Source organism: Thermobia domestica, chromosome 4 (genome assembly GCF_964235325.1).
Source record: "Thermobia domestica chromosome 4, izTheDome1.hap1.1, whole genome shotgun sequence".
Classification (NCBI taxonomy): Eukaryota; Metazoa; Arthropoda; class Insecta; order Zygentoma; family Lepismatidae; genus Thermobia; species Thermobia domestica.
In genome coordinates, this window is record NC_137457.1 from 53,695,639 (window position 1) to 53,711,723 (window position 16,085).

Below are 16,085 nucleotides of genomic sequence, written 5' to 3' on the forward strand. Positions count from 1 at the left end.
AAAATTAAACGAACACAACAAGAATTCAAACATTATTATTATATACAAATATTATATATAAAACAATTAACTTAGCTACAAATTCCATTCTAGTTAGGAGTTTTTAAGCCAATTTTAGACATTTAGGACTTAATTATTTCGAGGTATACTATATGGTTACAAAACTTAGATGTCTCTTCAACCTGATAGTAGGATTCTCTACATTGTCTAGCCAAACCGTGTTCTGAGTTGGTTAGCTCAGTACCCAAGGAGGAGATATTTTGGAGTCAAAGTGTTTCTGTACAGACAATTCCATCATTCTTTTATTTAATACAAGATCTCCAATGTGTATATTAACTGGGATATATTTCTGTGAATAGATTCTCTCACTTCGTTTCCAAGCATTATGAATGTATGGTAGCAAACTCCTCTTCCTTATTTTGATCACCATCAAGAATTTCGAGATCTAACAACTATTTTGTATCTAAACCATGATAAAATTTTCTCCCTATATAAATTTCACTAGGCGAGAACCCAGTTTTTTCGTGCTAATGTTGATAGTGAACGCGATTTTGGTTAAAAATTGGACCCATTTTTTCTGTAATTTATCAACACGCGCACTAATCAAGTTCTTCACTAACCTTACGGTACTTTCCGCTTTATTCGGCGACGGGTTATAAGTGCATAATCTAACATCCTGAATACCATAAAAATATAAGAACTGAGTGAAGCAATCAGACACGAAATATGAAGCGCCACCGTGTAACACAGAACCAGGAAACCCAAATCTCAGACATAAATCTAAAAGTTTATTACAAATTATTTTAGAATTTAATTTTCTCAAGGGTTCTTAAAACGCAAATCTACTAAAAGTCGGTTACAATCAAAATATATTCATAACACGAACTATTAGACAGTCGTCCAGCTACGTCAATATGCCATACAAAATTAGGATGCTTAACTGTTCTTGAATAATAATTACCCCTAGGTTTGGTAGTTTTATTCTTGCATTTCTTACATACATCACAAATTTTTATGAAATCCTTAGTATCGGAATACATTGATGGCCATGTAAAGCATGAGGACTTTATGTTCTTTTTAATTCCCATGTGACCTTCCGGTACGAAAGAATTATAGGCGTACTCAAGAATTGAATTTACTAATGAACAAGGTACAATAGCTCTGAAATCTTGTCCAGATTTACCTTTCGTTTGCTTTAATAAGATATTATTTAGCAATTTATAACCTCTTACCTCTTGTTTATTCTCGAGTTTGGTAATAATTTACTTCACTGGATGGTCTTTCTTTTGATAGTCTTTTAAGGGAATACTGATATCAGGATACTTCCAAAAATTTACAAAAGACACATTTACACTTTTACCATGATCTTTGACAATTTCCACAGTATATTCATCTTTTGTGCAAAAATTCTAAATGATTTCCAGCACGGCTGAGAAATTCACCTACTCAATTTGCCTTCGTCCCGATATGGACTATTCTTGATCCAAAACGAGCTACTTTTTCTAAGAGTGTCCCATACCGCCGTTGACGTTTATGATTAGTTAAAAGCCAAGACAAAGTTTTACTATCACTGTACGCACAAATGGATTAAATAAATAATACTCTAACCGTTCTAAGCAAAGAGTTCCAATTCATAAACATTCTTGCTCTAACCAGTAGGTGGAATAGCGTACGAGAACATAGCAACAGGTCTTAAATTACCATGTTCATCATACTGATATAAAACTCCAGAAAAATGACGTAAACTACTATCTGAATGGACTACAAAACCAGAATTCATATCAGGGACTTTCATAATCATGTATTCACAAAATTTATCTTTTAAATTTTGAAGCGCTATGTAGCGATCTTTAGTGAACTTAAATGTTCTCTTAGGAGAACGTAATTCCTGTAACGGAGCAATTAATTCTGAGTAATTTCTTACAAATTTTGAATAAAAGGCAAAAAATGAACAGATTTTGTTAACACCTTTACGGGTTTTAGGTTTTGGTAATTTCTGAATTGCCTTAATTCTTCCAGGGTCTATATTCATAGTTCCCATTTCAAATCGAAATCCTAATACTTAATCGAAATACTTAATAGAAGTTTGAAAAAGAAAAGTTTTTTTTAGGTGAAACAGTTATACCCCATTTTCTTAAACGAGAAAAAACTTCCAATAGTAATTTCTTATGACTCGACATCAGAGCTAAACAGGAGAATATCATCATAGAATATCTCTAGAATTTTACGAATTAATCCATCAAGTACCTTACTTATCAAATTACTCAATACAAATGGCTATTAAAAAACCCCACAGGACAGAACTTAAATTGATAGATTTTATTTTTTTGTCACAAATGCCGTATATGGACTGTCTTTGGACAAGGGTAATTGGAAAAAAGAGGATCTGAGATCAATTGTGCTAAATGAAGTATGATTAGAAATGCTAGAAAAAACATTCTGCATGTTAAAAGACGGAAAGTTATTACAAATAACTCTATTGTTAATTTCGCCATACGCCACAACTAAACGTCTACTATTATCCGAGTTCTTAACAAAGAAACAAGGTAAAGTAAAAGGAGAAAATTCAACACTTTCTACTACATCATCATCCTTCTCAAGTTTTTCAATAAATTGTTGAAACTCATTCTGTTTAAACGTAGGAAGTTAGTAAGGTTGATGCCTAATTATCAACAGTTGTGTGTTATCAGTTGCATCTATTTTATATTCAAAATTTTTTTAAGACGACCAATTTTTTGGGTGATTACATCCTTATAATTTTCTGAAAGTTCATTAACATGTTTCTATAGGCTAGGATCCAACTGTAAAAGTTCAAGAGACACCGCATAGTTACCTTGTATTTCTTCCTGGTTTATCCCTTCAGGATGAAGAACTGAGTGGTCATAATAAACCTCCAACTCCGGGTCTGGTTCCTTCGTAACAACTCCCTTGGACGTAAAAGCAGCAGTTTCCAGAAAATCAGACGGTTGCAAATAATTACCAGTATAGGTATTAGGGGTAGACGATGCTTTGAGCGAACCTAGGATTTGTGTTGGTTGCCTTCACGATCCTCTACCCTAGAAGTAAACCAGGAAGAGCGAGAAGTTTTCGTAGACAACTGAGAGGCATCCTGAATAGGAACGCTTAACGTTCTATTTTGTACTAGATATATGTTGTTAAGTATGTCTGTAGTAGCAGAGTACTTAGTGTGAAAACAGTTCCCCAGTAAGATATCAAAATAATCAGAGTCAATAATATAAAACAGTTGAGAAAATTGCTGACGTCCCATTCAAAAATAAATACGCACTTTCTGGTTAACAGTAATTTTCGTGTTTCCAAGACCCGTGGTTTGTACATTCACATTCTCCACTTTCAAGTAACACATATTACGTAAATGTTGAAAATAACGATGACTAATATAATTACTACTGCTATCAATATCTATTAAAATAAGAACAGCTTTACCTTTAATATAAATCAATTCAGAAATTAAATTCTTTAAAAATGTTCCATGAGATAACGACATAATAGCTTCCGTAAAATCTCCAATTTCCTTATCCTTTACATTTAACAGTGATTGGGATTGAGCACCGTGTTCTCTTTTGAAACAGTCAAAAATATTAAATTTTCTCTTATTTCTAAATAAAGAAGAATTTATTTTTGTGCCTTGATAGATATCACTTATTTCCAATCTACTGTCTGTCTCCTTTATAACCCAAATATTTATCACAAGGTTAATTAACATAACATTTTTGTTTTGGTAATTGAAATACTTGACTTCGCATGCTACGAGCATTCAACATGTGGGGAGGTTTCCGGGATGGTACCTGTTCTCGTTTGTCTCCGATGGTTCCGCTTCTTAACCCATAATAAACTACTTTATACCGAAATAAGGTATCTAGCAGATAAAGTCAATAAATTTTCAAAGGTCGTAGATAGTCCATGCTCTACTAAAAATTAATGTGTATGAGGAGTAACAATATTCAAAATAAGACTACAATTAGTATTTTCATCAAACCTCATATCAATCACGTTAATGATAGATAATTTAGAATCAATAAAGTCATAAAGTGTCTCTTCTTCACTCATAGTAGTATAAAAATAAAGTTTCATGTACTAAAATGAAATGAAATCTTTGAGTTTTACGTCCCACGGTTATGCCGGTTAGGCTAAAGGAGACGGTGATAATGAGAGATGAGTGAAATGGTGGAATGAAGAAAGTGGGAGGAAACGGGAGTATCCCGAGAAAACCCACGAGCACGGTGTTTGTCCACCACAAAGTTCACTTGGCGGGGGCTGGGATCGAACCCTGGACCCCAAGCACCAGAGGTGAACGCTCTACCACTGAGCCACCGCGCCACCATTTCATGTACTAATTTCTAGCTATAGTTGAGATGAAGCGCAACATTATTCTTCTGCAAACTGTTTCCCATGTAAAAGAACTTCCAACCAGAAATTGTACCATCTCCTGAATTTCCCCTTTCGTACGAGAAAGAAAAGCGATAAGCACCAAATCCAAAGGGAAATCCCGTCACCTGAAAAAACAGTCTAATTCTGTCAAAAATCTGAAGGTTAACTCCGTATTGAGACCATCTATCACGGGTAGATAATTAATTTCTTCCAATAGAACTTCATACATACGTCGGAAGCATGCTTCGAAAAATTAAATCTGAAATTATTGGTTAGTTGAGGTACATTTAATGTCTTTCCACCGGCTCGAATATTTGTAACTCTCTTCCCCAAATTTGAAGAAGCACACTCCCTATTCGGCCTACTACTAGCTTAATTGCCAAATAAAGGATTCTTATAGAGATATCCCAAAAAAACTCATCACTATTCGAGCGAGATTTTCCATTATCATATTCAAAACCAGTCCCCCTTTCATTAAACTGAGCCACTGTACTAAATTTCACAAAACTATAAAACGGGGGAAAAGGAATTGCACAAGTACATAAATACACAATTACTAATATGGGAAATTTTATATTAACTGTCATCTGTCATGAAGTACAATCTATTTTCTTCCAACGTCCTCATGCCATTACCATAACTGACCATTCTTTTTAACTAGCAACCTGCCATAAATGTTGCAATAGGTACAACAACTTTTGAGGTTTTCCTCATAATTATTTTCTTATTGTAACATTTATGACAGCAGCAAATAATGTGCTAGGTAACTTTATTAATTATATATGTGTTGCCTAATAAACACATCTATAATCTATGCCTCCAGAAATTCTCAGAACTAGCTGTTTTTCATCCTGATATATTTAGAATTAAATATTAATCCGAAATTATTCTATATAAAACAACCAGCTCGGAAAATTAATGAACACACATGGGTGAGCGCGCAAATTTGTTGGCTGCATAGCAGGTTACCATTTATAGTTGCAATTACAAAAATCCAATTTCTCAAAAAATATAACAACTTTATTATAAAAAAAACAAATGCATGAACACGTAAAATTCAATAGCTTAGATACCATTCGACTTCACATAAGTCAATCATTCAAATATCAATTGGAGGTAACAAGTAACTTTGACTTTTTTTCTCAAGTTTGTTTGACAGTTAATGAAAAGTATAAAATCACCAGACGAAAGAACAATAGAATAATTCGTGCATATATTTCATTCAATAATAAAGCTACTTATATTCTAGCTTGCTCATTATGCGTTTTGCTGCCTTTAATTTTTTGAAGTTAAAGAAAAAAAATATTTCCAATAAGTTAGGAAACAGCAAACTCAGCTTTTAGTTAGCTGTGCAATCGAAACACAAGGGCTTACCTAATCGTAATTCTTATTATTTTTCTTTCTTTGCAAAGACCAGATAATATGAAAAAAGAAACAGAATTACAGTTAAATTCAAGTGATACTTAAAACTACCAAACAAACCCATATGAATCATTCATTTTCCATGATATTTCGCCTCTCTTATCTTTTCGACTCAAAATTTGTTAAAAGGAATAATAATCTAGTGGTTAGTTTTGCCAAAATTCTTCTTTAAACCAAACTTCAAGTCAATTCCAATCCATACTCACATATTAACACAATTCCATTTCACTTTTCCATATTATCCTTTCGTAGCAAATTTCGTACGAACCTACCCAAGGTAGTTATCTAGCACATTAAGCCATTCCCTTGCTTCACACTCCAGAGGAGCGAAAAATGACAACTAGCGCCATACAGCAGAAAGTAAGAAAACCTCCAGCGATAGGTAACACTAGGCCAACTGGTACAGCGTTTAAAGCTACTTTTCTTATTGTCATTGACTATGAAGATTTTATTAACATAAATTTTTAACAAAAAATGTTATTATTCGACAGAATGCAACAATATAACTGCTGCTACCCTCCTACCCAGATTCTCTTAAACTTCCACGAGAATTTTATCAAGTAACTCTAATTTATAAGATCCAAGTAGTTACACTGCCGGTTTTGCGCTATGTCTTGGCCCTGGTGTAGGAAAAAAACAAAAATATTAGTCTCTCTCCTTTTTGATTTACCTCTGCCGTTTTTCACGTGTGAAATATTTTGTAAGAAAAATTGCAAATGCAAAGGTTAGTACTGCTCTACATTGGATTGTTACTCATGATGAGAATGGAGTAAAATTCGTGGAATCTATATTTTACATTCGGTAATCATACTACATTAATGGATTGCACTTTACCTTTGGAATGAAAATGACGACTTTTTTCTGGAAATTTTGGAGAATAAAACTTTTATTCTGATAATATATGAATTTCACGGTTTTCGCACTTAGAAATCAGTACACTCTGTCTTCTAGTGGTAGCCAGAATCCTCAGGAATATAATGGGTGTAAGAATGATAATCGGATATACGTATATATATATTAGGGTGTCCCACATTTTCAATAATGTCGAAACGCACACCCCCAAATGTAATCTATGAGTCAGTAAACACGCATTGGTGTAATGAAAGTACTCTACGAGAAAGTTAAAAAGTGCCAACTAGACGGAAAGTCATGACATTTACGTTTCCACATTATAATATAATTTAGAATTTCCAACCGTCATAACAGAAATTCTAAAAGAGGCAGAGAAGCGAAATTCTGCACGAAGAAAATACAGAATGGAATACATCTGCTCTCTCAATGACGAAGACCAACGGATGAACAGTGAAGCCAACTCAAGGGGAAGTAATGTTTTTGTAAATCGAATGACCTAAATTGGATATCGTCGTTGAAAGGAGCATTGAAAATAAGAACAGAAGAGACGGTAAACGTTTCTCAGTCTTGCAAACATTTCGAGAAATAACGGGAAACATGCGCTAGTGCAAACACTGTTTGCACACATGGGAAGTGAGGTACTAAGTTTTTGTACACCTTAAATTAAGTTGTAACAAGAACTGTTTATATTTACTCTAAGTCTAGAAGGGAAAGCGGAACATTGTTACCATTAACAGTAGAGAAAAGTTCAGTTTAGGAAATATACTATAACTCGGAAAATGTCACTAGTCCTGTATGGTTTAAGACGTATAATGCAAGGCGATCGAGCACGAAGAGTAGTACCGTTGTTATGTGAGATCGATAAGTAACGTACTGACCGAAAAATTCGTTATTCCGCTAAAGACGAGAAGTAAGGTTTATAGAAGTTAGGAACGCAGCACACTAGGTCTGAATCCTAAAAACCCGGTTAAAATATGAAAACAGCATGCAGTTTGCATGGGTTTATGTGCACCTGGGTTTTATAAGATCAGTTGTCACGATAATGATGTAAAGAGTAGGGATAACGATAATGACAATAATCTAGAGTAGCTCTGCAGGGTTCGCATCTCTTACGAGTCTTAGCTTTAACAAGATAGCGAATATCTTGGTTACAACGTGACTTACGGATCTCACATAACCACGGTAATATTCGTCATGCTATACGCCTTCACATTATAAGTGTTACCGTTTCCAAACTCAACTTCTCTATTTGTATTAACACTGGTCAGCATATTCTTATAGACTTAGAGCCAGTAAAATTTCTTGTTACTATTTCTATTTCTTGTTAACATACACAAAACGTTAGTAAATCATTCCCTGTGTGTTTGCATTAACACATTGTTTGCATTAACACATGTTTCATGTTAATTTTCAAAAAGATGCAACATTGGTTTGCGTTTGTAATCTCTTTTCTCTTTATTTTCATTGTTTCTTCCAATACTAAAATTCAATTTAGGTCATATGATTTACAGAAATAAAACTTTTTCTTGGGTGATGATCGTCAACATGCAGAGAAATGTCGTTCTTTCTCTAATTGCTTCTTGCAAAATTTCGTTTCTGTCTCTTTCAGTTTCTCGGTTATCACGGTTCGAAATTCTAAATTATATTATAATGTGGAAACGTAAATCTCATGATTTTGTCGTCAAGTCTGCACGGGTTAACGTGATCGCAGAGAGATGTTATTCCACTAATGTGTGTTTATTGTCACATACAATACATGTGGAGGGGTGCGTATCGCAACACTAAATTACAATAAATAAGGAATATATATACGGGACTTAGAATAACTATTACAGAACTTTGAAATGTGGCATTCAAGGGAAATGAGAAATGTAGATTAGACATAGAGTGTAACAAACGAATATGCTTTAAAATAGATAAAAGAGAAGACGATTTTAGCATAGGAAGGGTAATTGGATTGTGCACATCTGCGAAAAAAGAAATCTTCATACTGACAAGGAAAGGAAGATGACAGGGAAGCTAGGAATATGAAGAAGATGATCAAAATTGGACGGTAATTTGGGAAACAAAATATATTGGTTGTTTATGGAGGAAACTGAAAACCAAGAGCATAATAGAAACTCTTCCAGATCCAAAGTTGTACTAAAGTAAAATAAAACTCATTAACTGAAGAATTTGCCGAAAGATAGTATGCCTAATAATAATAATAATAATAATAATAATAATAATAATAATAATAATAATAATAATAATAATAATAATAATAATAATTTACAAGATGCAAATAACTTTGGTATTTGTCTATAAGGTTCTATTTATTTTATTTATTAAGTATTAGTTTATTAATTGTAAATAATTCGGAATTTTAAAATATTTGTATCTATGCCCTGTGAGTATGAAGGATGTTTCTCAGTAAATAATTATTTTTTATCTTATTCTACATAAATACTTTTACGAAAAAAACATCTCGGTAATAATTATTGAACATGTTTAATGTTTAGAGAATTGACATAAGCATATTATTAAATTAGCCACTAATAAATCGATTTTCTTTCCTATGTTTTCCAGTTCTTTGCGCAAGTAAGTTTTAATATTAATTTTCTCAGTAACATCAAAAAGTAACTATAAAGTAGTGCATGTTTTTAAAACTTTGAGTGCCATATTTCACTATTTTTAACGTTTTACTTTTATCATAGACGAGAACAAATATAAGATTCTTTTGTATGATTGGCAAAAGAGACTGAACTAAATATAATGAAAATTTAGGAGTAATGAAGATATTAAGATATTTTTACTCTATATAACATTCCGTGGTTGTTTTCCAATGTTCATACATACAATATTTCTAGAAAATAGCCTAAGGGTTTAGATAAACCAAAATAATATTTCAATTTCTCGCCGTTTACGCACAAACTCAAAAGATGATGATATTATATTAATATTTGTTTAGTAACGATATTAAGATTAATGTGTAGTTGAATAATTGAATACTTTGCCTGTATTAAAGAAAAAGCAATGCCTCTCATGAAACTATATGTGTGATCTGACATCGTATTTTAAGTGTGCACCTATACGTAATACACACTTCAACATATGTATATTATAGTACATAATATATGTAGTATAATATAAAACGTATTTTACAAATATACTTCAAGAATTCATTCCCAGGGCTCCATATTTGTAGTTTCCATTTGTTGTGCCATCCAGGTGGTTCTGGCTTTAACATATGGTCATCACATTTTATCTTTGCGCTCAGTGTAATCAGAAGACCGTAAACAGCATAGTGGGCTAAATTTAATACATATGATATTCGAAATGTTTGGCATAAAATAGATTTAGCGTTTCAAAACTGGTGTTTAGAATTGTGCATTCCTCTATGTTGTGAGTTAGGGTAACTTGAAAGAAAATAATTCGAAAACGACGAGAGTGCAAAACATGGCTTGTGTCAAAAACTTTGGCATAGATTTTTGTTTAAAATTTCTAAAGTACGTTCTTTATATTGTGTACTTAATGTCTTAACGATTTCTGTTTTCAACTCTAATAGCTGTCGGAGAAACTTCAGAGATCATCTATTGTAAAAGTTAGAGTTGGAAAATCACCTTGGCAGTGCTCACAGAGTAAATAATAAGGTCTTGATCCCCGTGTAACCCCAGGTAGCTTTCGTCGAATGAAAATGTTGTCAGAACTTCTTTGTCATTACATTATTTCACCATTTAGCTTTAGTTCTTGATTTATGTAATGTTACTTCCCCTAATGTTTTCATATTATGGTGTAATTTTTGATCTCTGCTTTAATGTCCGACATTTTGTGCTTGTAATTAATTATTAACAGTTTTTCAATTAAGTCATTAATACATTATTTGTTAACAAAAGCAAGAGAAACATCAGCTTTCGTTTATTCTTAAATAGCTCGACGAGAGGAACACAATGCCAATTTATGTTTTGTAAACCGAATTTTAGAACTCGAAATAATGAAAAGGGGAATTAAACGAAAGTTCTAATACAAGAAATTCGAATTGAGTTTGCTTTACCGTCATCGATATCACATAAACAAATAAACATTTAATTGCGTTGAAGGTGTTATTACCTTGAACAAAGAGATTCCTGCAATGCAATCAGTTTTTATTTTTAATTTTTCTTATTTATTTATTTATTTACTTGATGATTATTTTATTGGTTGGGATAGCGTTTTAGCAGTAGTAGGAAAAATAAAGACAACACTTCCAGCTGAGGTAACTAATTAAGGATTGGGTTGCTATTTTCGTGTTACAGAACACTACTAAAGTATTTCCAGCCTCAGAACAAAGTAAACGTAAACAAAGCGAAATGTATTACTCCGCGGCTCACACGTGATTCGGCAGCGAGAGACGTGATCGTTTTCTAACGCTACAGTTGGTTGGGTAAATAATTAACGCTCTGACACTGACTACTGCTATGTTGCAAATATGCATTTTTTTAAATCCTTATATAAACGAGATTGCCTCTGTTCCTATTGCCCTCGTTTGTGTTTTATAACGCGAGACTGAAATGATTTATTATCACACATCGTCGTCATCAGTATCACACCCAACCTTAGTCCATCTTTGGTAGTTTTTGTCTTCAGCTTTCTTTCTTTACATATCTGCATCACATTTATCCGTTTCTTCAGATCCTTACGCAAGAGTTGTTGGTTGATTAAGGGCTTAGTATCCTATACAGCACCGAGACTATAGGAAAAATGAAATACAGCTTAACGCGGGATCCTAACCACATGAGGTCCCACCAGAAATCGAACCCGGGTTTCACGCACTTAAGGCGCGCATGCTAACCATGTAACAACTAGGGAATATCAAAGCGGAAGTCCAGTTAGTCTTTCTAAGAGTATCCGAAATTAAAATTGTATTTTCTATGGACTATCAACGAATTCACTAAATACACTTCCACTCAATGCCCATATACCCAACGTACCAATCTTTGTTCTTCCAGATCTACAAATGCTTAACTATTTAAGTCACACCTGAAGTTGGAAACAGGTCATATATCTGGGTCACCAAAGATTACGCGTCCACCACAGATTTGAGACGATGGTAGTGGCGTGTTATGGCCAATCCATACTACGTGAAGGGTAGTAGAACGTGAATGGACAATGAGCTGAGCACTGTTAATGTAAAATGAGAATTCTATTTAGTTTTGAAGGAAGGAAAATTGTTTCTCCGTCAAATTCTGCAAGCGCGACAAAACTTACAGGCCTGTTAGGTGTGCCGCAAAGGACAGTGTCCAAAGTGATTAGAAACTACAAAACTGACGGCAAATTCTCATCCGCGAAGTGAAACAGTGGATGGAAGAATACCGCCGTTGACAGATCTCGCCAAGCCTTACGGCGTATTGTCACTTTGAATCATCGTCTGACTGCGGAGCAAATAATGGAGAAACAATGACTTCCTCAACCGGCGTCGACAATCAGTCTGCCAAGTTACGTGAGATGAATATGACCTGACATTGATGGCCTTCATAATGGAACATGACACTTTGGCTCAATGTCAACAGTGAAACATGTCGACGGCTTTGTGTCGTTGTAGGCGGAAATATCCTGTTTTCAGTTGATTCTGTGCTGACGCATACCGGTTGTGCCAGTGCCCGTGATTATGTCGTCATTTTTGGGAATCAGATATTTTATGGTCCAATTGTCTCCGTTATGAAACAGAAGAACACTGAGAAAACCCATTGAATACAAAGAAGTATTTCCGACCTGATGTATGGGTAGGTAATGCAAAAGCTCAACCCACCTAGCATCCTGCAGACAGAGCAAAGACATTAACACGCTGTAACAAATCTTTACAGAAAAAAAAATGACTGGAGAACGAGTAATTTCGTTGAGAACTTGTACCAAAATTCTAAACCAAGTATTCCAATTCCGACTATCAACGAAGGTCATGATTTTTTGAAACATTGGAGACGTTGGAGGAGTCCAGGGAGAAATGCGGGATGTCCACTTTTGAGCTAAATTTCGATTTTCATGCCATCTTGTTGAGCACACTTTGAGTTTTATTCAATATATCGAAAAGGGGGAAAAGATTTACGGTTAGCCTGCTATTGCAGTTTAAAAATCCTTTTAAAATGGAAGGAGGTATCGTCATCATTTACAGTGGAAGAAAGAGGAACTCATTTTACTCTTATTTTTTGTCTCTTTTGTCGATAACGTTCAACTGTATTTATGTTCCAGTGTTGACTCATCATACAACTAAATGTAGCTTCAAGAATCTATTTCTTTAAAAAAGTAGTAAGAAAAATCATCTCCTAACATCCATAATCTTGAGCTGTTCTGTTACTCTTGCAGTAGTCAAAATAAGGATTATACTTTATTCAGATGCCTTAATTGCATTGCACATGAAATACAGGGGTTCATTTTCTTTCAAGTGACACTCCCAGTTCGTGTCATTCCTACCTTGAACGTGATAAGAACGTGAGACAGGAGAACATAAAATCAAGAGAACAAATACCAGAGGATTGGAATAATGTAATCAAAGGCAGCAGAGTGAAACGTACACCATATAAATTAAGTGAATTTACAGTTTCATAATTCGAGATTGGATATCATTCTTACAACCACTGTACTTGGGAAAATGCAAATTTCACTCTAGGCTAATCATGAGCTTCGAGTAGAGAAAAGTCACCCATGTTTTGTGATACCTAGGGAGACATATAATGGACTTTGTTTTTCTTCTGTGATTGACCTACTATTAACAAATGGCCCACCACAACCAGATTTATTGGAGGGAGAATTCTTTAATCCATAAATGACTCGCATCGGAAAGCTGGACGCTTAAACCATAAATTGTGTTAATGTTGAAATATAGTACAATAACACTGCACGGAAAACCCGGGTTCGATTCCCGGTGGGAGCTCGTATTCCACGTTAATCAGTAGGTCCACGTCTCATATAGCCTCGCTGCTGAAAGGGACGCTAAACTGAAATTCAACGCAACAACTCAATAACACTGCAATAATGTGCAAAGGATCGCATATACATTATTATGAAATAAGAAGAAAAATCTAATGAAAAGAAGTCCAGGATTGTAAAAATCATATTATGCATCCGTGAAATTGATCTGTCATAGGCATGCGTGCAATACAGGTATATCCAATGAATTATTATGAAATGAGTTAAAGTATATAACTATTGTTCCAGAACCCGATTTCTAAATTCTAATGCCGTCAAACTTGCTTAAGCAACTGCAGCTTTCCATATGCAATGTCAAATAGTCGTTCATAAGGCGTTGACTCTCAGGTCAACAAGGTCAATGAAACTTTGTACCCCACTTGTTCTCCTTGTTTCACTCTCCCATACCTGATATTGATTAGAGGATAAAAGTACATTTCCAAGATTTTCGTTGTATATTAAGGAACTGGGTTTAATCGGTTGAGAACAGTGTTTATAGGATGCTCTGACTAACATCATAATTATTGGTGGAATTTACAAGATCGTTTCCTCTTTCTTAAAGGGAAGTTGCCTATCTAGGAAGAAAGATGGTAGGATCTGTATGCTTTGAATGTCTTATGCAGCCTATACGCTTAAGCCTTCTATACGAAACTCCAAAAGAAGTAATTAGGGGAGTAAAGGAGAACAAAGATATATTTTAATAATATTATTTATAATTTGATAAACAATTGCCTCTTTTTTTGCGTTATTATGCCTGCAATAGACCCGTTTTTCCCAGTATATACCAACCTCATGTCAGTTTTCTTGTATTCTTTTACTTACAATAATATACATTGAACATAAGATTTTGTAAGCTAGTTTCCAATATAATAAAGAACTCCTAAACCAAATCTGAAGCATTTTCCACGATCAGTTACCGAAATAAAATGTTTTGAACTTTAAAAATCGTTTCCTGAAAAAATGTAAAAATGAACATTCTCTTTTCCCCTGGACTCTTTATTTATGACAATTTAAGGAGGGACTACTCGGTAGCCTTATACAAGCTCATGCAACGATAAGCATACCTGTGACATGCAGGCATTTGACCTATGTTTGCACCATGAGTGACAGTATTTCTTGTAGAATGGCCTTGGCGTCTGATTGTCTTCGTATGGTGATGCTCTAAAGCTATTTGTAGGTAGCGCTTATACGTAATAGTAGCGTTGGTTAATTTAGTTTATTCAGTAATATGAGAGATGTTTTTCGAATCCAGGTTTTCTGCAACGAAGACTGTAACGACAGTGATTTAGCTAAAAGGGAACTAACGAAGGAAACTAAAATTATCCAAAATTTTTGTGTTGGAAAATATGCTACCGTAGCTATGCAAAACGTAAAACCAAAGAGAACATTGGGAATGAAACGAAATCTTTCACTTTTACGTGCCACAGTTATGCCGGCTAGGATAAAGGAGACAGTAATGGTTATGAAGTGGTGTAGTGAAGAAAATGGGGGGAAACTGAGGAACCCCAAAAAACCCACGCCCACGGTGTTTGTCCACCACAAAGTTTATTTGGCGTAATCAAACCAGGGATCCCACTCACCGGAGCGCATAGGGAATAATAGAGAAGAAATGAACGTAACTGGAGACAAAAATAGGTTAGGCCATCACTGCTTAACAAATTGTATTGTGGGAGAGGCGGTAGTAAATGGGAGATGAAAAGGGATAAATACTACAATTTATGATAGTATTAAAGCTGACAATTCGCATATGAGGACGTTAACATTCCTGAGAATCGCAACGATGAAAATTCGTTTCAAGTGGTCTACTTGTGATGGCAAAGACCTATAATGAATTATATAATACTGTAGTAGAAACAACAACTGTATTTGCAACAACTGTATTTACAACAACTGTATAATACTGCAACTGTGTTCACAACTGCAATGTGAACACGGTACACTTTGAAACTATGAACATTCAATATTAAAACTGGTTGCAGGAGATATATAGCTTTCGATCACAATAGAGGAATAAGATTAGAGATTACATGTTCTTCGGACGCTGAATACACAACAAAAAAGTTTTATGTATTATCGTATTTGCTCTATGGAGATGAACAATGAAATCGGAAGTAGTATTCGGTTTTACTAGTTTCGCCTTTAGTGCCGAGGTAAGAGTGAAAAAAAATGTATTCTTGGGACGATGAATCGAATACAAAAAACAGATTTTCGCTATCTATTTCCATTTTTGCTGTATAGAGATTAAAACCAGAAATTGTCTACTTTGACCACTTCTTAATTAAATTGGTCAAAGATTCAATGGATCCTTGGGACCTTGAATCAATCACAGAAAACCAATTCTCATACATAACTTTCAGTTTTGTCTCAATGCAGATCAATACTGACACTAGCAGCAGTAGAAATTTCTTGACCATTTCCGCCTTAATAGAGAGAGAGAGTGAAGGTGGTATATTTTCTTGAGATGCTCAATTAATTCTAGAAAACCGCTTGTCACTATCTGT